The sequence below is a fragment of the Vigna umbellata genome, chromosome 9 (assembly GCF_029865625.1).
Source record: "Vigna umbellata cultivar VRB3 chromosome 9, Vumbellata_1.0, whole genome shotgun sequence".
In the NCBI taxonomy this organism is placed as follows: domain Eukaryota; kingdom Viridiplantae; phylum Streptophyta; class Magnoliopsida; order Fabales; family Fabaceae; genus Vigna; species Vigna umbellata.
Window position 1 is genome coordinate 12362626 of NC_142173.1, and position 21858 is coordinate 12384483.

At 31.4% G+C, this 21858-nt stretch overlaps 1 long non-coding RNA gene and 2 pseudogenes across 6 annotated transcripts; 2 read left to right on the plus strand and 1 right to left on the minus strand.

Annotated features, from left to right (window-relative positions):
- Positions 1 to 2010: 2010 nt before the first annotated feature.
- Positions 2011 to 4805, plus strand: LOC148192568 (purple acid phosphatase 18 pseudogene; annotated as a pseudogene). The gene is made up of 2 exons (XR_015782282.1): positions 2011 to 2300; positions 4083 to 4805. The product of XR_015782282.1 is annotated as a purple acid phosphatase 18 pseudogene (transcript).
- A 1359-nt stretch (positions 4806 to 6164) lies between these two features.
- Positions 6165 to 11125, plus strand: LOC148192569 (uncharacterized). Of its 5 annotated transcripts, XR_015781955.1 has the most exons (6): positions 6167 to 6467; positions 6629 to 6730; positions 8211 to 8472; positions 8598 to 8703; positions 10187 to 10245; positions 10683 to 11125. It is a non-coding gene; the product is annotated as an uncharacterized LOC148192569 (long non-coding RNA). The 5 variants fall into 5 exon arrangements; XR_015781952.1 differs by having other exon boundaries at positions 6165 to 6467; positions 6629 to 8472; XR_015781954.1 differs by having other exon boundaries at positions 6167 to 6730.
- Positions 11126 to 13201: 2076 nt separating this feature from the next.
- LOC148192570 (uncharacterized) lies at positions 13202 to 19459 on the minus strand (annotated as a pseudogene).
- Positions 19460 to 21858: the final 2399 nt, after the last annotated feature.

The following is a 21858-nucleotide window of genomic DNA, read 5'->3' on the forward strand; positions in this document are numbered from 1 at the left end:
CCAAATTGTTAATGATTTGCAAAGACAACATAAAAGATGAAATATCAACCCAGAAGACTCCCCTGATCAACTCAGAGGTTGCTCCATGTAAATTTCTTCTCGCAAATTGTCGTTAAAGAATGTATTGTTGACATCCAATAGATAAAGATGTCATTATTGAAGAGTCACCACGGCTATAAATAAACTAACAAAAGTCATCTTTTTCATGAGAGAAAAAACATATATAGTCACGTCAAACATAATAGAGATAGGAGGGAAGTTGAAAGAGACAACAACAGAAGATATCACAGATGAACAGGAGAGAGAAACCTTAGAAATCCAAGATTCTTGAAAAATGAAAATGAGCAACCTCGATGCTCTAAATAGCTACTTGAGAGGAGATGAAACGTGCGACCACACACGATGAACCTGAAAGAGAAAAAAGAGCGACCTTGATGTTCTAAATTGCTTCCTAAAGGAGACGAGACATGGCCACCATGCACAGCGAAAAATAGAGTAGATCCACAACTTCGAAAGGTGTTGAGAGCGCGTAAGAGTTCCAATGAAAGTGTCATTGATGAAACGGTCAAACTGTGTAATCGACGGTCAAAACTAGAACTTCGATAAGGGTAACGATAGACGACGATGGTAGATGACGGGGCCGCTGATAATGATGGGTGTAGTGGCTGATATAAATTTTTTTCTCAAAAGAACCTTAGGTTATAATACCCTATTGAATATAGTGAAAATTATGTATGACATTAATCTTTCTTATGTTGAATATATAGATAGGATTCTCCCTTTATAAGAATAGAAAAAAATGAGTTAAGTCTAAAGTACAAATAAGAAATAATTACAAATAAACTAAAGATAAAAGATAAAAAAATATAAAGGTAATATATCTAATATTCCAAATAACATGTTCAAATTTCTAAATAAACACTTGTAAATTGATAATGAGAAATTCAATAATTTTTTCACAAACTAAAGTTAAATTATATATGTTCCTTTATGGGTTCGAGTCACCTAAATCTGTTCCGCTGCCTCCATTCGGCCGTGATCCTTTCTTCTGCTGGTCAAAGTTTGTCTGTCCTGTACGTCTGAGAGGGTCCCTATTAAAGGTGCTCCGAAGCTTAAGTCAGTAAAGGTCCAATCGGTTGTTTAGGTGCTGCAATAAATGCATAATTAATGAATTTGCCTATCTCTTACCTTTGACCTGTATTTATAGTTTTGGTCATGGGCCTAAGATTAGCAAGTCCTTAATCACGGCCCATTCCAGAGCCCAATCTTTTAATCAGTATTTTACCTTGATCGTATATGGAGACCTACCTGTCACGACCGTCCGGTCTGAGTGTGTTGAAAGGTACCATCCGTCCCATGTGTTTATTTGGGGCCGTCTGGAGTCATCTGATACAATATATAAATAAAGAATTGTGTTTTAAGAAGAAATCAATATGAAACATTATTTATGCTGATTAAGTTATATATATATATATATATATATATATATATATATATATATATATATATATATTAGTTTGATTTATTGAGATTTTTTTATTGTTTTATTTATCGTGTCTTGAAATATATTTATCTAAATAAATTTAACTTCAATGAATATTTCATACTAAATTATAAAAATAATTGGTCTAAAAATCATTAATACTAAGAATTTGAATGTTATAAATAAATAACGATAGAACAAATATTTGCAGTACGATGTTAGCTCTGTACCAGGTATTTTCTCTGCTAAACGGATTTTGCTGTACGATATTAACTCTGTAGCAGGTATTTTATCTCCAAAAGTAAAATAAAATAAATATTTTTATACAAATTCATTTTTTATATTTATTTGATATTAATTTTTTTAAATACAAAAAAATTATATTTTTATGAGTATTTTTCTTTATAACGTGGAATATAAATATGTATCCCCTTTCAGTATTCAAAATAAAACTCCGTATCATTATTTAAAAGAAAAATTCAAAGTATATTGAACGAAACAAAAAGTTGATCGAGTGAATATTATAAACTAATCAGTCACACAGTTACAAAACAAAAAGTGGTGCACTATTGCCAAAATCCACGGACTTGAATCCCGGCGTGGTGAACAGTGATGATAGATTCCAGAAGTACATTGTCATCGTGCTGATCCAACGTTATTGACAGAGGTTTGTGTTGACACACAAATGGAACTGAAACTACTCCTAACGGTTTTATTGATTCGGTCTGCAACTGTTGCGGCTGATTACATTCGACCTCCGCCTCGAAAAGCTTTGCATCTTCCATGGCATTCTCAACCCTCCTCTTATCCTCAACAGGTCAGACTCTTCAACACTCTGTATTCTTCAATTAAATCAGTTTTTTTATATACCCTTTTGCTTATGGCTGATCAATACCACTCTTTTCCATTCTTTGTTTTCTTGTGCTTTTGGTTCAGAATCTGGGTTTTTGCAAGGAAAAAATAAGAAAGATTAACATGGGTGTATTTCATTTTTATTTCAAAACTGTTATTAACTTTGAACATGCAAGTAAACAATGTTCAACCAAGAAGATCACACTTAAAACTGGGTGGAATGGACTTGTGTCTTTTAAGTATGATCTCGGTTTTAAGTTTTGTAGATGTAATAAAATTAGTTGGAATGAGAGACTCCCGCAACCCAACCAGATTTTTGGATAAAGATTAGTCACTGAGAAATCTAATGGATAATCTATACTAGTACAATGTTTAGCGGACGAAAAGGTTGTTCCGAAAGTTGGTGCAGAGTCCCGAAAGTTGTTGCAGAGTGGTGGCACATGGCTGTGTAGAATTGGGATATAGGTTGAATAAGACGAAAATAAGAGAAGAATGAGACAAAGCATCTAAGTGTTCGTGTTTTTAGGATTTTAGACCACTTGTTTTGGATAGAATTTCCAAAACATAATAGTATTTTGATGAGAGATTAATTGGTGAGTAGTTTGAAGTTGTTGCAGAAAATAGTTTTTAATCTCATAAAAACGGACCCTAAGTGTTTATGTTTCTGGTGTGTCTTAATTTAGAATGGTTTTCCTTTACTTTGTGAATTACATAAATGAATGAGGTATTTCAAAGTTCGTCCTCATTGAGCACAATTCTTTGTTCTTACACGGTTTCGGCCCTGCTACTATGGTGAGAAAAAATATATTTTACACCCCAGAGGGGCTATAATTGGAGATACCATTGTTTCTGGTACAGAAGTTCCTATAAAAATGGGAAATGCCCTACCTTTGAGTGCGGTTTGAACTATTGATTTACGTAATTGGAAGTAACCAACTAGGTTTACGGCGAAACCTAGAAATCGATCACTGATCCAATTGGAGTACCTCTACAGGATAGACCTCAACAGAAAACTGAAGAGTAACGGCAGCAAGTGATTGAGTTCAGTAGTTCCTCATATAAAATTATTGACTCTAGAGATATAGTAATATGGAGAAGACAAAATTGTTTCAAGCACCGACAGAACCGGAAGCACCCTTTGTTTCAAACAGGGGAGGGCGGGTTATTCACATTTCATTTGATGGTCAGAGGCGAATTGAAAGCTAAGCTGTGGTAATTCTAAGGATTCCCCCTGGGAAAAAGAGAGATGTCTCCTTTCTTTGATATTTTTCCCCTTAGGGATTTTATGTAATAGAAATTGTGATATACGGAGAGATTGAAGTGAAATTCAGTGAAGCACCACTTCTTTGATTTGTGACTACTTGGTTGAGGTCCATGACATTAGACTAATTGATTAGCAGCATTTTGTGATTGGAGTCATATTTGATCTTGATTGTTATGATGAAAATTTCTTTGGGAGGTTGGCACTGCAATGTGGATGGTATTCAATTTGCACCCTCAATATGTTTGTGATTATACTCCTCATTAAAACAGGGTGTCTTAAGTGGTGAGAAATCATTATATGATGTCTGTTTGTAGTGATCGTTTGTTTGTTGTAATGCTTGTACTCTGCAAAACGCTTTCATTGAATGTTTCTTATTTGAATTTAAACTGCCCTCCTTTATTTTGGTGAATTCTATGTTAATTGTTGAACTACTCAATTAGTATCAGTTGATTTAGATTCTTATCATCAAAGTTTATATTCCAGGTACACATTTCTTTAGCAGGAGACCAGCACATGAGAGTTACTTGGATTACTGATGATAATTCTGCACCTTCAATTGTAGAATATGGAACACTGCCAGGGCAATATGGCTCTGTAGCTGAAGGAGAGACCACCTCGTACAGTTATGTGTTCTATAACTCAGGAAAGATACACCATGCCGTTATTGGTCCTTTAGAACATGATTCTGTGTACTATTATAGATGTGGTGGACAAGGTCCCGAGTTCCAGCTCAGAACTCCTCCAGCTCAACTTCCAATCACTTTTGCTGTGGCTGGGGATTTGGGTCAAACTGAATGGACTAAATCAACATTGGATCACATTGACCAATGTAAGTATAACGTTCATCTACTTCCAGGAGACCTAGCATATGCTGATTACATCCAGCATCGATGGGACTCCTTTGGTAGGCTAGTGCAGCCACTTGCTAGTTCAAGACCATGGATGGTAACACAAGGGAACCATGAAGTAGAAAGCATACCTTTGTTAAAGGATGGGTTTGTGTCCTATAATTCCAGATGGAAAATGCCATTTAAGGAAAGCGGATCAAATTCAAATNTTGTGAAGAAGTGTTTGGAAAAACAAGATAAAATCACTGAGGAAAACATTAACTGTGTTGCTTATCATTGTCATGGTATTCCTTATGTTGCTGCAACCATGTCAGGTTGGATAGCTAAGCAGATCACCAAAAAGTCAGATTCTAATTGATCTATACATACAGTGCGTGTTTATGATCTTGTTGTTTAGTTTCGAGATTTACTTTTAACAGAAGCATCAATTTTCATGTCCTTTCAATAAGTTTATACCATCCTTATGATATGGTTAAAATGAATGTAAAAGATATAAGAACTTAGGGAAGTTCATTCTCATCTTACAACTGTAAACTTCTGTATAAGTAAATTTCCTAAAAAAAGTATTAGATGCAATATCAATCTAACATATATATATACATATACACATGTATATATATATATATATATATAACTCGATTAAAAGTATGAAAACTTTCAAAAGTTCAATAAATGTTGTGTACATAACTTTTAATTACCAAATAATTTTGTATAATTAACAACGTAAAATGCATTCAAATGAAAATTTACTAGTAAATGCAGAAACGTAAATGACTTCAAAAAACAAAAGGTAAATAGTATTTTGAAAGACAACACATGTACAAAATTAAAGCGATTGTGCTTCAAGAAGAAAAATAGGGAGAGGGTAAAGGATTGCGTAAGTGTTTTGTTTTTGAATAAAAAAAGGTATACTATCCCAATTATATACAAAGCACACAATTTATTAGAGATAAACTACGTTCATACTATAATGTCTTGCTAACCTACGTTCATACTATATTCTTCGAACATGGAGGTATTTTGTATGAATTTTTTTTCTGAGGTTAATATCATAAAGCAAATGCAAATTAAAGTAATATTTAAAAATAATGGCTAAGGCTAAACTACTTTAGTTAAGAAATTAGTTTCCGGTGTAACCTCTTATATATCAAAACAATACATCAAAATTCTAGATAAATTTATTGATTTTATTCTATAATATCATTATAAAAATTCAAATAAATTTCCTCATAGTGGCAAGTCAGAATAAAAATAATATACTCATTTAAATCTACAAAGTTACACTTCCAATTATAAGTATTATTTCGGAATAATGAACTAATAGGCTACTCATTTAAATTTCCAAGATTATACCTCTAACTAATACATCAAATTTTTATTTATCATTTTATAATATATATATATATATATATATATATATATATATATATATATATATTTACAACAATTACTAAATATTAAACCCAAACATGAACAACTAAAACCATCATATAGTTGAAGGTATTAAAAAAATTAGGTCAGGGTCACCTCAATCAAATCAAAATAATAATTAAAATGAGATTATGAACCTAAAAAATAATATATTTTAGGAGGGGTTAGGTTCTGGCGGAGTTAAAAACCCCAAATAAGTTTCGGCGGTTTTGACTAAAATTGTAGTTACCCCTTTTTCTATTTTCTTCAATTTTTTTTAATGTATCCCCTTAAATAATACTCACCCCTCCCAGCGCCTTTCATTTCTTCTACCTTTCCCTGATTCTCTAGTTTCTCCCAAACCCTAATTCTTCTACCTTCACTCATTTCTTCTACCTTCCCCGCGCCTTCTCTGCACCATCTTGGTGTTGGTCCCCCCTTGTTAGGGTTGAGCAAAGTGTCGAGGCGTGGATGCATTTGTGGGCTGAGCGAGGCTTCGAGGCAGCGTGGAGGCGCCTTATTGTTCGTCGAGGTGCTCTCGGAACTGAACTGTAGATTTGCTCTCGAAATTCCTCACATCTATGGTTCACGCAGCTTAGAAAGCGGCAAGGTCACTTCATTTTCTCTTCGTTCATTTTCACTCTACACGTTTGTCTCCTGTACCTTAGTCATTGATTCTATTGTCTCTAACTCTTGTATTTTGCTGCTGTTGTTAACTATTGTATTCGATTTTGCCAACTACTGTTCCGACTGCCCCATATCCACTAACAGTGTGACCTAGAGAATTCGCGCTAGAAGAGGACAGGCTACTGATCCATACAGTATAGCTGAAAGAATCAGGGCTTTGCAAGAGCTGGTTCCTAGTGTCAACAAGTTACTAATTTTTCATCCAGCTATAATTCTGTTTTAGTACAAGTTAGGCCATAATTGCAAAATTATTGCCTAAAGTTTGGGTTTTCTATGATATATGGGCATTTTGATAGAAAGGGAATGCATGTGACTCTAAATATGTCTCTCTCTCTTCCTGCCAATGTTCTTTGATAGGATTGTGTTAATGTTATTTGTTCATGAAAAGGAAGGAATTCCTATTGCTGATATGAGAAAATATTGGACAGCTTTGCACTATGATGAATTTTTTAGCTACTATAGCCCATTGCTTTCTTTTCTATTTTCTTCAAATTCGGGGGGATTTCTTATGCTCCCTCCAAATCTACTTTCTCAAATATATTGTTCTTTCACTATTTGAAGAATAAAGAACATTCTACTGTAACTAAATTTTATCTTTTCTACTGTAACTTGTAACTGCTTTTAGGTTCAGTTTTGTTTTAGTTGCTTTCTCAAGTGCAACATTGGAGGTAAGACGGTGGTAGGGGATCTAAATATAAGTACTAGGATGATGACATTAGATGTCATTAATTAAATCATTCATTATACCAAAGCTTAAGTTGAAAAATTATTCCAATATATGCTTTGTTTTGGAGTGATAAACAGGATAGTGTGCTATAGCAACAACACTTTGATTGTCGCTCTGGTGAACTATCAAGGTTTGAAGTCCCTTTCTATTTTTGTGTAAAGATTGTGAATTCCTGTAGTAGATTTTCTTTCTTGGAGGGTTTGGTATAAGCAAATTATTTTGACTTTTGCTTACATTGAAACCTAAGCATAAGATGTTTTGAAATTCAAGATTCACCTTCCACTTATGTAACTTCTCCTTCTATGCTTTGAACCTATTTTGATGCTTAGCTAATGCTTCTTCATAGCTTCCTTTTTGATGTTATTTTAAATTATAATTAAGTCTTCATGTGTCTAGTTTTCTTTATATTTTAGATAGTCATAAGTAGTTTTAAATGTGTTTTCTGTCTTACTGAAGTAGTTTAAATAGTTTTTAACCTTTGTAATTGGTAGGTTTAGATTTTAGTAATTCTATTAAATGGTTTTATTAAGATGTTTCTTGTAGTAGTTTGATTTGTGTGATTACTTTTTGCTATAAGTAAGAGTTAGTTTAGTCTACTTTAGTTTTGAATTTTATTTTACAAATTAGTGTTACTAACTAAGATTTGTCTGACAATACTAACGGTTTCAGTTGTTCTAATTTTCTGTGACTAACATCTTTTTGCTACCTTAGTCAGTTATCTAACTTTACTAACATCTCTTGTTGTTTCTAACAGTTTTTTTACTGGTGTTGCTTTTGTAGGTTCTACTAAGTTTTTGTTGTACCAGTTCACACAGTTTCATTTTCTTTTGCTGCAGCTGTCCTATAGTTGTAGTTTCTATCTTTTATTAATATTTTATTTATAATAGTACATTAATTTAAATTTAAATGTTACTTGATTGTAGTCTTTTTGTGTTTCAGGACATTGTAGCAAAGTTATTTTAATTTTCACAGCAGAGGCCAAGGGCTTTGTGCAGCTTAACTAGAACTGGAATTGTTTCTGCTATTACTCTGCGCCAACCAGCTTCTACTAGCATCAGTGTTTCTTATGAGGCACGATTGGGAGGCCATTGAGTGGAAAAACCTGGACTTTGCGAGGCTAGGGGTTTTATTATTTCGTAAATATTTTTAAATATAGATACTGGGAGAACTTTTTCAACCGTCTGATAAGTATATCTGCAACGTAAGTTTTCAATTTTATAAATTAGAGGGAAATTGTTTCCTTAATTAGTATTACTTTATTACAATGTAATGTATTTAATGACACTTTGTAGTTCACTTTTTTCTATTCTCTTTCCTTTATTGCAGGTGTTCGCTGGGGAATTAATTGTCAATTTCACATATTAGGATAACTACCTGGTTTTCTTTAATCTGATTGATTGTGAATGGTTGCTTCTGCTGTTCTGATTCCAAGGTATGATTGTTTCTTTTGTGGAATCACATTTTTAGGTAGTAAGTTACGACTATACATCTGCATGCGCTTTATAATATAATTTGAGAAAAGTGAGAAAAAAATTAAACCATCTCTGGAAAAAATGAATCGTCTATAAATGATATTATACCCATTACCAATCTAGAAGCAAGATAATGTACCCTATAAGAGTAGTAATAGAATAAACCCAAAACTTTTTGTTTTCTTAGCACATTCAATTCACTGCAGAGATAGACTAGGATGCATAAGTAGGGGTTTCACAGCTTGGTTGATTATATATAATTCAATTTCACCAGAATTTTTAATACACACTTACATCATCATTAATCAATTATATTAACCTATTTTCTTTTTTCTATTTTTGAATTAATTTACTCTATGAATTATTGTTTTGAAATTTTTTTTATTTTTTATCTTAAAAGTATATCATCTTCTTGTTGGTTGAAGCAGAGGTTAATTTCTAAAAGATTTAGATATGTTAGAACTTGGAAGGTAGAGATTCCTAGTTTCCGTATTTTTAAATTAAAAGATTAGTATATTAGGAAAATAGACATCTAAACGGCCTACTCTTTTTGGTTCAAATGTTTAGATTTTTAAAACTAGAAAGGAGTTGAATTGCATTTGAAGTTGTATATATAGTAATGAAGTTAAATAATTGCATACTTTTTTATTTCTATTTTATTACATTCATCATCACAATATGTGCAGTTAAGCTACATAGAAGTGATTTGACAAGTGTTTTTGGTTAGTTGAAAATTCTAATTGCAACATACTTTAATGTTTCATTTTTCACGTTATATTGTCTTTTTTTTATTTAGTGTATAATCTTTTGGGTGGTTACTTTAGGTTAGATTGGATAATAATTTTTATAGTTAAATATATTTTAAGTTTATGCATTTACCTGAATATTATATTTTAGTTCCTTGTAAAAAGTGTTTTTTTTTATTAATAAAAATGTATGTTTTAGAATATGAACATACATTATGGCCAATTTTTAGGACCTGTGACTTGACTTGGGAGGACGATGGTTCCTACCAACGCAGTTTGGTGAATTAATAATAAATCACTTTCTTTTTTTCTAAAATGAAAGTAACGATGAATATTAAATTATAATAATTAATATTATAAAGCAGTAAATAAGGAGAGAGGGTGGAAAAGAACTAAGAAAAATGGAGATTTAGAATTAGTCAATTTGCATATGAATGCATATTTGATGTCACCCTCTTAGGTGTTCTTGATCTTAATCAAAGCTTCACTCATTTTTTTAATTCTCTTTGCTTTGTTCAATCAACATTAGAATTTTTCATATTTTGTGAATTTTTTTGTCGGCACAACTTATGTTGGGAGATCAATTTCATTCTTTTTAGTAAGTGTATTCTTGTATATATTCTAATTTATTTTGATGATCTAAAAATTCATAATCAATTGTATAACAACATTTTTGTATTCACTTCTTGTGTATCAGGGAGTCTTATTAGCTGTGTTACAAGATTTGGAGACTATTCTGCTAAAAAATCTGAAGTGGTAATACAAAAATTTCCGACTTTGTCCTCATTTTTGAAAAATGTTCTTGTAAATTACTTTTATTTCTTTATGTTGTGTATTATTTCCTTAATATTACTCCTAAAATATTCTTTCCTTAAAATATGAAGTTCCTTCTTCAAATGTTGTTAAGAAATTGGAATGATAAGATGGTAGTTTGTCAAGAGTTTATAATATGATTTATGTAGATAAAAAGTGAAACAAAATCGATCCTAATAAAGTAGCTAATTGTGAAATTAGCTCCTGAAATAAATCCCTTGATTAAGGGATTGTGAGTTGACTTTCCCCATAAAAGGAAAGTCGATTGTAAATGATTTTCCTTGGATTAGTTCTCCAAGTTTAGTAAATTCATCTCATGTAGTGTATTTTGTTGATTATCGTCACTTATTCTAACCTTCCAATCCTCTTGGCATGAACAGAGGTCGTTGTAATGGATAGATCATGGATAGACATGCCTCGAAATACAAATTAATATATGAGAGGATTGAATACCTTCTTGGACTTTGCATTCACTAATAGTGGTGTTAGAGGAAAGATAGTATGCCCATGTCATAAATGCAATTTTAAGAAATGACAAAGTCGTGAAGAAGTATATGAGTACTTAATTATTAAACTTTTTCCAAAAGGTTATACAGTGTGGCTTCTACACGGGGAGAGAAGAGTAAATGACGAAGCTCCTCAAGAAATGGCCGAAGCTCCTCAAGTAATGGTCGAAGCTCCTCAAGAAATGGTCGAAAAAAGGTTATAGTTGTATAAATGATATTAGGTTGAACAATGTAGTTTATTTTATACAATATTATTAAATTTTAGTTCATATTAATTTATTGTTTGTTTTGTCAATAAAATCATTTTTATTATAATATAATTTTATTACAATAAAAAAATGAACTATACAAATTCTCGGTGGTTTTAAAACCCCAGGAAACTAAACCATAAAAAATAGGAGCAGTTTTGAGATAACCCCAGCTAGTTCCGGCGGTTTTTGAGTAGCCCCGCTATTCCCGACAATTTTTATAAAGCCCCAACTAATTCCAGCGATTTCTACAAAACCCCTGGAAATTTTGGCGATTTCTGGAAACCCCCACTAATACTGGCGGTTTTTTCCAAAACCGCCGGTACTTGCTTGACGACGGACGTTTTCCCACTAATTTTTCTAACCGCGGGAAATATGATTTGCAGGGGTTAAAATCGCTGGTAATATTTTAAAAAAACCCCGGTAAAATTACAGATTTTTGTAGTTGCTCTAACGTAACTAAATTAAATAAATAAAAGTAATAAATCAAAATAATATTGACCATCTCATTAAATAAATTAAATAAATAGAATAATAAATATAAATATAAATGAGGTTATGAACATCTCTTTAAATAAATAAAGGATATGGATAGAAATACCACAATCTAGCATATTAATAAAGTTAAGTGAAGATTCACTGCAAAAATTGTAACTTTATAAGAATAAAAGTTTTAATCAAAGAAGCAAGAAAATCTTTTCTTAAAGAATCAAAATGCATATAATATGATTCAAAAGTGTATACATTAGCTTTTGGTACCTTTATATATATGCAGATAAGTTTAAGAAAACTTATAAAACCTAACATAAAGCTCAAAGATAAAAGTTATTTGCACTTATTCCAACTCTCCAATAATTGTATTAAATTCATTAATATGACGAGTAACCGGAATACCTTCATCGAATTTTAGGTTGACAAGTTTGTGAATCAATATATACTTTATTTGCTGTGGATGGTTTCGCATACATATTTGATAACGCCTACATCAAATCAGCTCCCAAGTGTCTGTTGGTAGTCTTCTATTTGCATCTTCCAATATCCGATGTTATTGTCATCATAACCAAATATTTTTTTGACTCAGACAATGTTACAATCGCAAAGCATAGCTCTTGATACCAATTATTAAAAACAAAACAATAAAAGAATGGAAGAGAGAAATAATCAGCACTACAATTTAACGTGATTGAGTTATAATGTGTATATTTAGTCTATTCTACACTAGGAAATATATTTATTTGGTGCATTTATAAATCTTACTTAAGATTGCTTATATAGCAAAATGGAAAGTAAGGTGGGACTAAATCAAGCTACAAAATACTAACACAAGAGGCCATTGCTTGAGAAGCTTTGGATATTTATATTTAACGAGTTGAAAAGAAAATCTAGGGATGCAGAAGATGTTCAAAGTATTCAAAGAATATGTTCCTCTAGAGGTGAGTGGGTTATCCAGGAGGATGATCTATTACGAGAGGATCTGAACAAGTTCATGCGTTATTTGGAACGCAATGAATTCACCTTTGACGAGGGCCTAATTCTGTGGCATATTGCCACTAGTCTCTTGTTCTATGAAGAGGAAGAGAAAGATGAGAAGCGAAAAAAGAAAGAGGATAAAAACGAAAATGATGAGCAGATAAAGAAAGAAAAAAATGCTGAAGATCTCGAGCACGGAAACGGTGATGGTGAAAATGGTGATATTGAACTGCGGCATTTTAATAAGATTTTGTCGGATTACATGTTATACGTCTTGATCATGCAACCTACCATGATGTCTGCTGTTAGAGGAATTGGGCGGAAAAGAGTGGAAAAAGAAAAAGGAAGAACAATGAGGCTTGAAAAGAACACTAGGAGGCCCACATCTAATTTTCTGTCTCGGGCAATGAACACGTGCGAGAGGTTTCGAGAATTCATTCAGTTCTACAAAAGGTTAATAATCCCCCTCAAAACCTTAGAGTGAGGATATACATTCATATACACAGACCAATGACTTGAAATGTTCTTTTAATGTGCTAATTTTTTTCTGCCTAGGTGTTTTGTAGCAATCGCTGTGGTCGAATTCTTTTCAAAGAAAAAGAACCCTCTGTTTTCAGATCAGAAATTTGTTCGTAAGTGTGGGTTATAATTTGGATTTAATTATGACATGTCGAGACAATGAGATGCCGCTAGAACTGACATATAATTGATCAATGCATCAGAGACACAACATAAGTTCAGTTACAATAATCACCAACCTACCACAGAACTCACATATATCTTTTTCTGAACTTTTTCATCACTTCTGACTTGCAACACACTGAACAAATATGCATGGTTGGAATCATATATATGTACAAATAAATATTCGGGTGAACTAAATTTCTCTTCAAATAAAATACATTGAACATTTATGAAATGTTTATGAAATGGGTGTACTTTTACCATCAATAATGCTCCATTCACGGCTATGCTCTTTGACTTTTTTCACCTCGGCATACTTCAGTGAAGGAAACAACTTTATGATATGGTCAATATCAATTTGAAGATTCTTTAGGTATTTCAGACGCAAGATCTCCACCTTACAATTTATTGTACTGTCTTTTAGCTCTTCTATGCTCCTGAGTTTTCCTCCTATTATGTATAGTCTCTTCAATTCAGAAGGTAGGAGTTTCAACCATGTTGGAGTGTTCTCACCAGGAAAGCCTTCCAGGTTTAACTTTTCCAAACCTTGTGGGAGAACGATATCAATATCTTTGTACGTCGGTTCAGGTAACACACCCCATGATATTTTGAAACATTTAACTTCTGAGTTTCTCAGGTTTTCAAACTCTTTATCTTGGATCGCAGCCCCATTTCCAATATATATGCTCAATCGTTTCAACTTTTTAAAGTTTGCAAGATCCGATATTGTAGGAGTCTTGTTGGAACTGCCTACTACAAATCCCTTGAGTACTTGGAGCTCAGTGAGCTTCCCAATCCCCTTTGGCATACTCTCCAACAAGTAGCACTGTGACACATCCAAGTGTGTGAGCTTTTTCAATGAAGTAATTTCATTAGGTAAGGTTTCGAGATTGTGACAAGCCTTGAGGTCAAGAATTTCTAGGCTAACAAGTTGAGCAATAGAGGGTGGCAAAGCTGATATTCTTGATATACCACGAAGGCTGAGATATTTCAGATGCTTTTGAGCCTTTGTGTCTGTCATGAATTCTGAACCAGCAACTTCAATGTGATGTTCGGGAGACTCTTGCCAACGACCAAGCTGAAGCACCACCAACTTCTTCATTTTAGCCATCCATTGAGGTTCAATAGTAAGATAATTTGCACCAAGATTGAAAACACTTCTCCAATGATCAGATTTCGAAGCAAAGTCACCACCTATTTCAACTTTTTGTTGGTCAAGTACTAGGCAAGAGGTTATTTGTGAATAAAATACAAAGGGTTTTTTATTTTCTCCCAGAACAGATGATACCAACATGTGGCGGATCCAAGGATTAATTTTGAATTTATTGACAACAGGACACTTGGCTGAACCATGTGGTACAATCAGATTAGAATTCAGAAGCTCGTCGAAAACATTCTCACCTTCTTCTTCAGCTGTTTTCTCTGTTGACCTTTTTACAAACCCCTCTCCAATCCACCAGTAAATTATATGTCTTTTCATTATAACAACATTTTCTTTGAAAATCGAGAGAGACAAACAGCAAACTTTTGAATTAGAATTAAGGGCATCATAACTGGCTTGGAACCTTTTCAAGACTAGCACCACAGTCTCATCGTCTCGGCTTAAAGACAGTACGGGGTAATGCACTGTTTTGGATGTTTTTCCTTTTTCTGATGACTCCTTAGCTTTTTTTCCAATTTCACTAACACCAAGCTTTTTAGTTGATTTATTGATCTTTTTATTAATGGCCTCCACTACTTTTTCTACCACCTCCTCCTTGGAATCTTTACGCTTGACATTCTCATCTGAGACTTTTTTGTTGGTGTGTTTTAGAAGATTTTCCTTATTTTTGTTCAATGTTACTAAATCTGCCTTCACCTTGTCTCTCTCAGACTTCAAACTCTCCACCTTTTCATCATCTGATACGTCTTTTTCCACACTCTCCTTGTCTTGTACTTCTTGGCTTAAAGATGGCTTATCAACACCTACAAGCACAGATTACAAATTACAGGCATCGAATGAGAAGCAACTTTATGTACTTAGATTGAATCTAAAACACAAAAAAAATGAGTTTACAGCATAGAAGAAACCCATGTATATGTGATATGATATTATAGATGAACTAATTTTCTATGAACTAATCATATATCTGAAATAACAAATCTTTTCTATCTAAAAAGCTCTCGCTATTATTATCATATCAATTTCTATAGGGATAGAAAAGCAAAAATCTTTGCCTTTCAGTTCTAATTGTGAATTGAAAAAGAAATAATTAAAAAAATTGTATAAAAAATCTAAGAATTCAAAAAATTTAAGGTAAGAGAATAACATGATCAAGTTACGAACTGAAACAGCAATTATAATTTAAAAGTGTAAGCTTTTCAAGCTATTGTAATATGTCGTGTCGTGATTGTTGTCATATTTATCTCTAGTTTTTCATTATGTCAAGCGGTGAAAGTTTTGCAGTTACATTTCTGGGCAACGTTTCACTGTATAAAGGATTACGATAAAAATTGCAATCGCAACCATAACCTAAAACCTTGGACATTACTAATTATATGACACTGATGTTTATACGAATACCTTTAAGGACTTGATTCTCCAACTCTCCCCTTGATATTTGGCTTGTTAGCTCTGAACCCTTTGTTTCAGTTGGGTTTGCATCTTCTGCAGGAATATCAATGCTTTGAAGAAGATCTTCTAGGGTTCTTAACGTTTTAGTCATTTCTTCATTTTCCTTGGCTGGGGGAAACTTGGCCTTCATGTTGTCTAGTTCCAACTTCAAACTCTCCAACTTTTCATCAACGGGTACATATTTTTCCTGAAAATTTTCGTCTTTTGGCTCTTGGTTTGAAGCTGGCTTATCCACACCTATGAGCACAAATAAAATAAGGAATTTCAAGTAAGTCATAACAGATAAAAAATGCAAGAACATTGTTTATATAGATTGAACACATAATTTTACAGTTTTTAACAATTTTTAACAACAATAAACAATATATATTATAGATTACGTTAGAAACTTTATTCTTAATTCTTCTCTGTCGATACATAAATAAAAGAAAACTGATTTTCTTACCAGAGGCTTTGAAGCCTTTGTCCACCGACTCATCCCTTTTTATTTGAGTAGGTAGCTCTAAATTTTTTGTTTCACTTTGATTAGAATTGAATTTTCGAAGAAGATCTTCCATCACTCCTAATTTTTTCCTAAGTTCTTCATTTTCTTTGGAAGACATCCCCTTTATTTTGTCTAGCTTGGACATAAAACTTTCAAACTTTTCTTCAATCTTTCTATCTTTTTTCTGCAATACTCTTCTCGTCTCGTGTCTCTTGACTTGAAGGTGGCTTTTCAATACCTATGAGCATAAATAAAATACAGGTACCAATTTATATATACAAAATTGAAATTAATTTCTACATTACCACAAAATAATTTATATATAAGCTGATTTTAGTTTATAAAGAGCTTTTGTTTTTCTCTTTTAAATATGCTTCAAGAAAACTTATGCCTATATGTCAAGTTGATGGGTTCATTTCATCTCATGTCTATTTATCCATATAAATTTAATTTCTTAAAAATCCATGATGATGACTCTTAATATATAAACATAGCGCCATCATATCTTAACAACTTTTTCTAATAATTTTTTGATAATAAATTATGTATCATTGTTTTATTAGTTAGTATATCTTCGTATATTTAAAATAGATTAATCAGTGCATTGTAAAAGAATTATCAATTCGATATTTTCCATAAACATATAAGCAATATTATTCGCACGTCATTTTTTTAACAATTACATCATCATTGGTTAGAATATATTGAAAACAATAAAAAATTGAGAGTCTTATTTCCTAGATGAAATTTCACGTATAATTTTCTACTTTCCAGCAAATTTTAAATAAATAATATATCACATATTCTGTTAATGAGAGACTTTATTGTCAACCCCCTCTCTATATAAAAGAAGTTGATGTTCTTACCAGTGGCTTTCAAGTCTTGATCTAGTGATTCCTCCCTTGATTTTTGTCTTGGTAGCTCTGAACTTTTTGTTTCACTTTGATCAGAATCTTGTGAAGGCTTGGCAATCCCAGATGAGCTTTTAACTTCTTCTACTATGCTCTTCTTGTCTTTTGTCAATTGGCTAGAAGATGGCTTATCAGTTCCTATGAACACAAATAGAATACGAATATCAATGTGATAGGTGTAGCAGGATTTCTATAAACAATTTTAAGGGAGAAAAGAATAAGTTTTTTAACAAAATAATTTTTTTTTCACAAAATAAGAATTAATGGTTATTTTCCCGAGAAGCACCTGCTCCAATGGAGTCTTGATTCATCTCCTCCATTGATGTTTGGCTTGGTTGCTCTAATCCTTTTGTTTCATCTTCATTTGCATCTTCTGCGAGCTTAGAGTTGAAGTTCTGAAGGAAATTTTCAAGTTCCCTTAACTTTCTTCGTAGTTCTTCGTTTTTCTTCAGCGTGGAAAAATTGGCCTTCAAGTTCTTAAACGTGCCTTCCAAATTCATTAACTTTTCATCAATCGTTTCATCTTTTTTCCCACTCTTTTCTTCTGCCTTTTCACTTGAAGATGGCTCATCACTCCCTACAAGTCCATATCAAATAATAATATCAAATAATATGATACTATTTCCCTAACAATAATTTCCTTTGTTCAAATTATATATATATATACATATATATATATATATATATATATATATATATATATATATATATATATATATATATATATATGCATATATATTATATATATACACATATATACATATATACATATATATTATATATATACACATATATACATATATATTATATATATACACATATACACATATACACATATACATATATATATATATATATACATATACATATATATATATATATATACATATACATATATATATATATACATATACATATATATATATATATATATATATATCAGTACAATGCCAATTTTCATAGCATGTTTTTCTAATATAATATAAGAAAATCAAAATGGACAATGAAATTCTCAAGTGTTCACAGAAATTTTAAGGATTTTAATGTTGGTATTGAAAAAGTCTCTTATATTCTCCACTCACTTCTTTTGGTCTTCTCGAACTCATAAAAGTATTGTCTCAGAGGGAAAAGAAAATTGTTTTTTACTGATTGGATGAAGAATTTTAATAATTCTGAACACTTAAAATACATTATATTTAAAGTACTTGTAATTAAAATTTCTTTTATTTTTAAATATTATTTGGATTGAGTAATTTTTTTTTGGATAAAATAATTGATTTTTTCTTTTAAGATAAAATTTCATTTTAAAAATATGTATTTTAAAATTTAAATTTTAAAAAACTGTTAGTCAAATTTAAATTATGAAATAACATTTAACAATTTTATTTTTTTTTCTTAAATATATACGTAATGTGTATAAAAAGGTACAAGCAGAAGTGACGACTACTTGTGTAATTTTAATTTTCTTTCTTTTTCTTGAATAAGTTTCAAATTCCATTATTTTAATTATTTAAAATATTTTATTAAAATTTATAAGTTTTAATTTTTTTTTAAAATTTCCCATCCAAACAATTCAGGCTATCTAAAAATAATTAAAATTCATTAAATAAATAAATTACTCTAGTAAATCCCTTCTTTCAAATTCATTAAATAAATAAATCACTTCAAACATACTATTCTATGGCTGTAATAGCAACCAAAACCCTAATAAATCAGAACCAAAAATAGAGAAATGTACACCAAATTCGTGCGTTCATGCAGCCATCAAATTGGAACTTGTAAGGGCAAATCAAATTACTCACGTAAATATCAGATACCATGATCTCATTCCGAACTAACATCATATTTGTAATGGTAAAGAATATTAAACATTAAACATAATATACAAAAGACTTGAATATATATATATATATAGAGAGAGAGAGAAATTTAGCAGCTCACCCTTTTGTGGATCGGCTTTCTCTGTTTCCAAAATTCGATCGGAAATCTCGTGGAACTTTTCTGTTTTGAAGTTGCGAAGAAGATCATCGACAAGTTTTAACGTGTCAAGGAGTTCTTCTTCGTTACTTTTCACTGTTGAAAACAAATCTTTTATGGCTGTTAGATCAGACATTAACCTGTCAAGCTTATAAGAAATATTAGGCTCTTCTCTGCTCTTAACCGATGTCAACCGTCTCTGCAGTGATGGCACTGCTTTCATTCGGTTTGTTCTGATAGACATTTTTCCTCAATTCTTAACAACTTTTCTTTCTTTCTCACAAATTTTCAAGACACAATCAAATGTTATATGTATATATACATATATATACACACACAAAGGTTTTCGTGAACTATGGCATCAGATTAAACATTATACACAAGCAAGTGAAGGAACCAAAGTGCAAAAGTTCCACGTAATTCTTTATCCCTTAAATACTTTTTACTTTTCTACATCCTTGCTTTATCTTTACATTCTTCAATATTCTTTTCATGTCTCAAATTTCAAATTTAGAATATTGGACATTCTTTTGATATAAACTACAATTAACTAATATTTAAATACATAAAATGATATATATGATGAAGTCTTAAAATAAAACTCAAATGATTATTCAAATTTAATGAACCTAAAACAAAATAAAGAAAGTTAAAACCCCGTAAATGTAAACATACAACAAAAATTATTTGGTTTCACTTGATATCTCCTTAATTGATTAGAATTTTAATCTCTTTCATTTCTTCAAGTTTCATTAAAACTGTGACATCTTTACCTCCATTGCTTTCATGAACTAATATGATTTCTAATAAAGAAAAAGAAAAAAAATTTCCTTTTTAGAACATTTCAATATAAATTAAGTTTTTGTCTTTTCTCATGTCATGTGAGAGAGATCATTCAATATTAGTATCACTTCATTAGTTTATAATATCCACATTTTATTCAGTAATAAAATATTATAAAAGAGTCTACTATTATTATTAGCATTTCTCTTTCTGGATTCATTTTCCAAAATTCAAATTAAATAGTTCATTCCTTTGATTCCCTTATTGTTTTTTTTTTTTTCCTTTTTTTCGTATTGGCCAAGCATCCCAAATGAGTGTGTACATATCTCTTTTATAACTTATATAAAAACAAGTTGGGTGGGTCCCTTTTTCAATCATATAAATCAAAGCTACCAAAACACCTTTTTTGACACCAAAACATAATTGCAGAAATGTTTAATTGATCTTTACAATTTCATATTATAGGTTTCTACTTCTTTTTCAAAGACATCTTTGTCATACTCATGAATTTCAATTATAGTTGCATACACGCTATTTAAGAATTGAGGATGAACATCGATCATAAATACTTAATGGGAAAGTGACAAAAGTAGAATAACTACAATACACATCCTTTAGTTTGGCTTTTTTTGAGCCGTGTTGCACCCGTGACATGCCACCACTCTTGAGAAATGAGCAATACCTTCCATTTTTTTTTCTGATAAATTAATTTGTTGATGTTATAAAATGTTTTGAACTGAATAATTATTTTAAAACTTATCAATGTTTTATTTTTTTAATTTTTAAATTGAATAATTTTATTTTTCTAAATGTTATCTATTTTGTCTTTGTATATTACAATATCACTTAAGGAATTATACTATTCGCATTTTATAATTAAAGAGATTAAAAACGGATAAATTTCTTTTAGAATGATTAAAATTGAATTTAAAAGATATTATAATGACTTTAGAAACATATTTTATCCTAGTTTTTTTCACACGCACCCACATACTAAGTTCTTAATTTGTAATTGGAAACACACTTTTTGACCGTAGACATACTAAAATATATCTTTTAATAAATTGTTTCGATATATTGATTAACAAAATTCAATTCTAATTTAGAAATTTGAAGAAAGACGACTATATATCATTATTTCAATTTTTACTAACAGCTAATAAACTTAATTTACCAGTGCAGTCAAGAAAAATGACACCGGGTTTTTTTCGTTTATATATACCGGTTCTGCAACCGACGTATATACAGGTGATGTAAAAAGAGATAAGTTTTTCGCCTCAGTTCTGAACCGAGTCAAAAAGGTTTGGATTCTACCTCGGTTCATAGACAACCAAGGCAGTAGAGTGTTTTTAATTTTTTTTTAATCTTGGTTCCTCATTCTGTTTTGTTTTTCTATGTTATTTTACTTTCTCTTTTCCTTATCTTTTGTGCCTTAAACTTCTCTCTCTATTTTTTAATATCAAGCTTATCCTACAAATGTTTTTACACAAGTGGGGGCAAAGGAAGGTGTCCTATTCAATATTTAACTCCATTGCAATCATACATCTGTGCATCATTGCATCCACGAACATTTTGCACAAATTGTTGTTTACATAAGTTATTTAACTCTCAAACAAGTTACAAAGAGAAGATATCAATTGCAAAATGAACTTTAGTTTATACCTAGAGCCCAACTCTGCATGACAGACTAATCGGAGCCCATCACCAGCGGACAGACCGATCAGATAAGATTTTTGTCCTTTACGAAGGGAGCTTACGGACGGGCTAAGCTCTTTATGACTTCTTTGGCGCCGGGTAGTCAGCTTATTTCCATCAGGCGGTGGGAGTGAGACCTTTCGCCATCCAAACTGCAAACACTATCCATTTCGCCATCCACCTG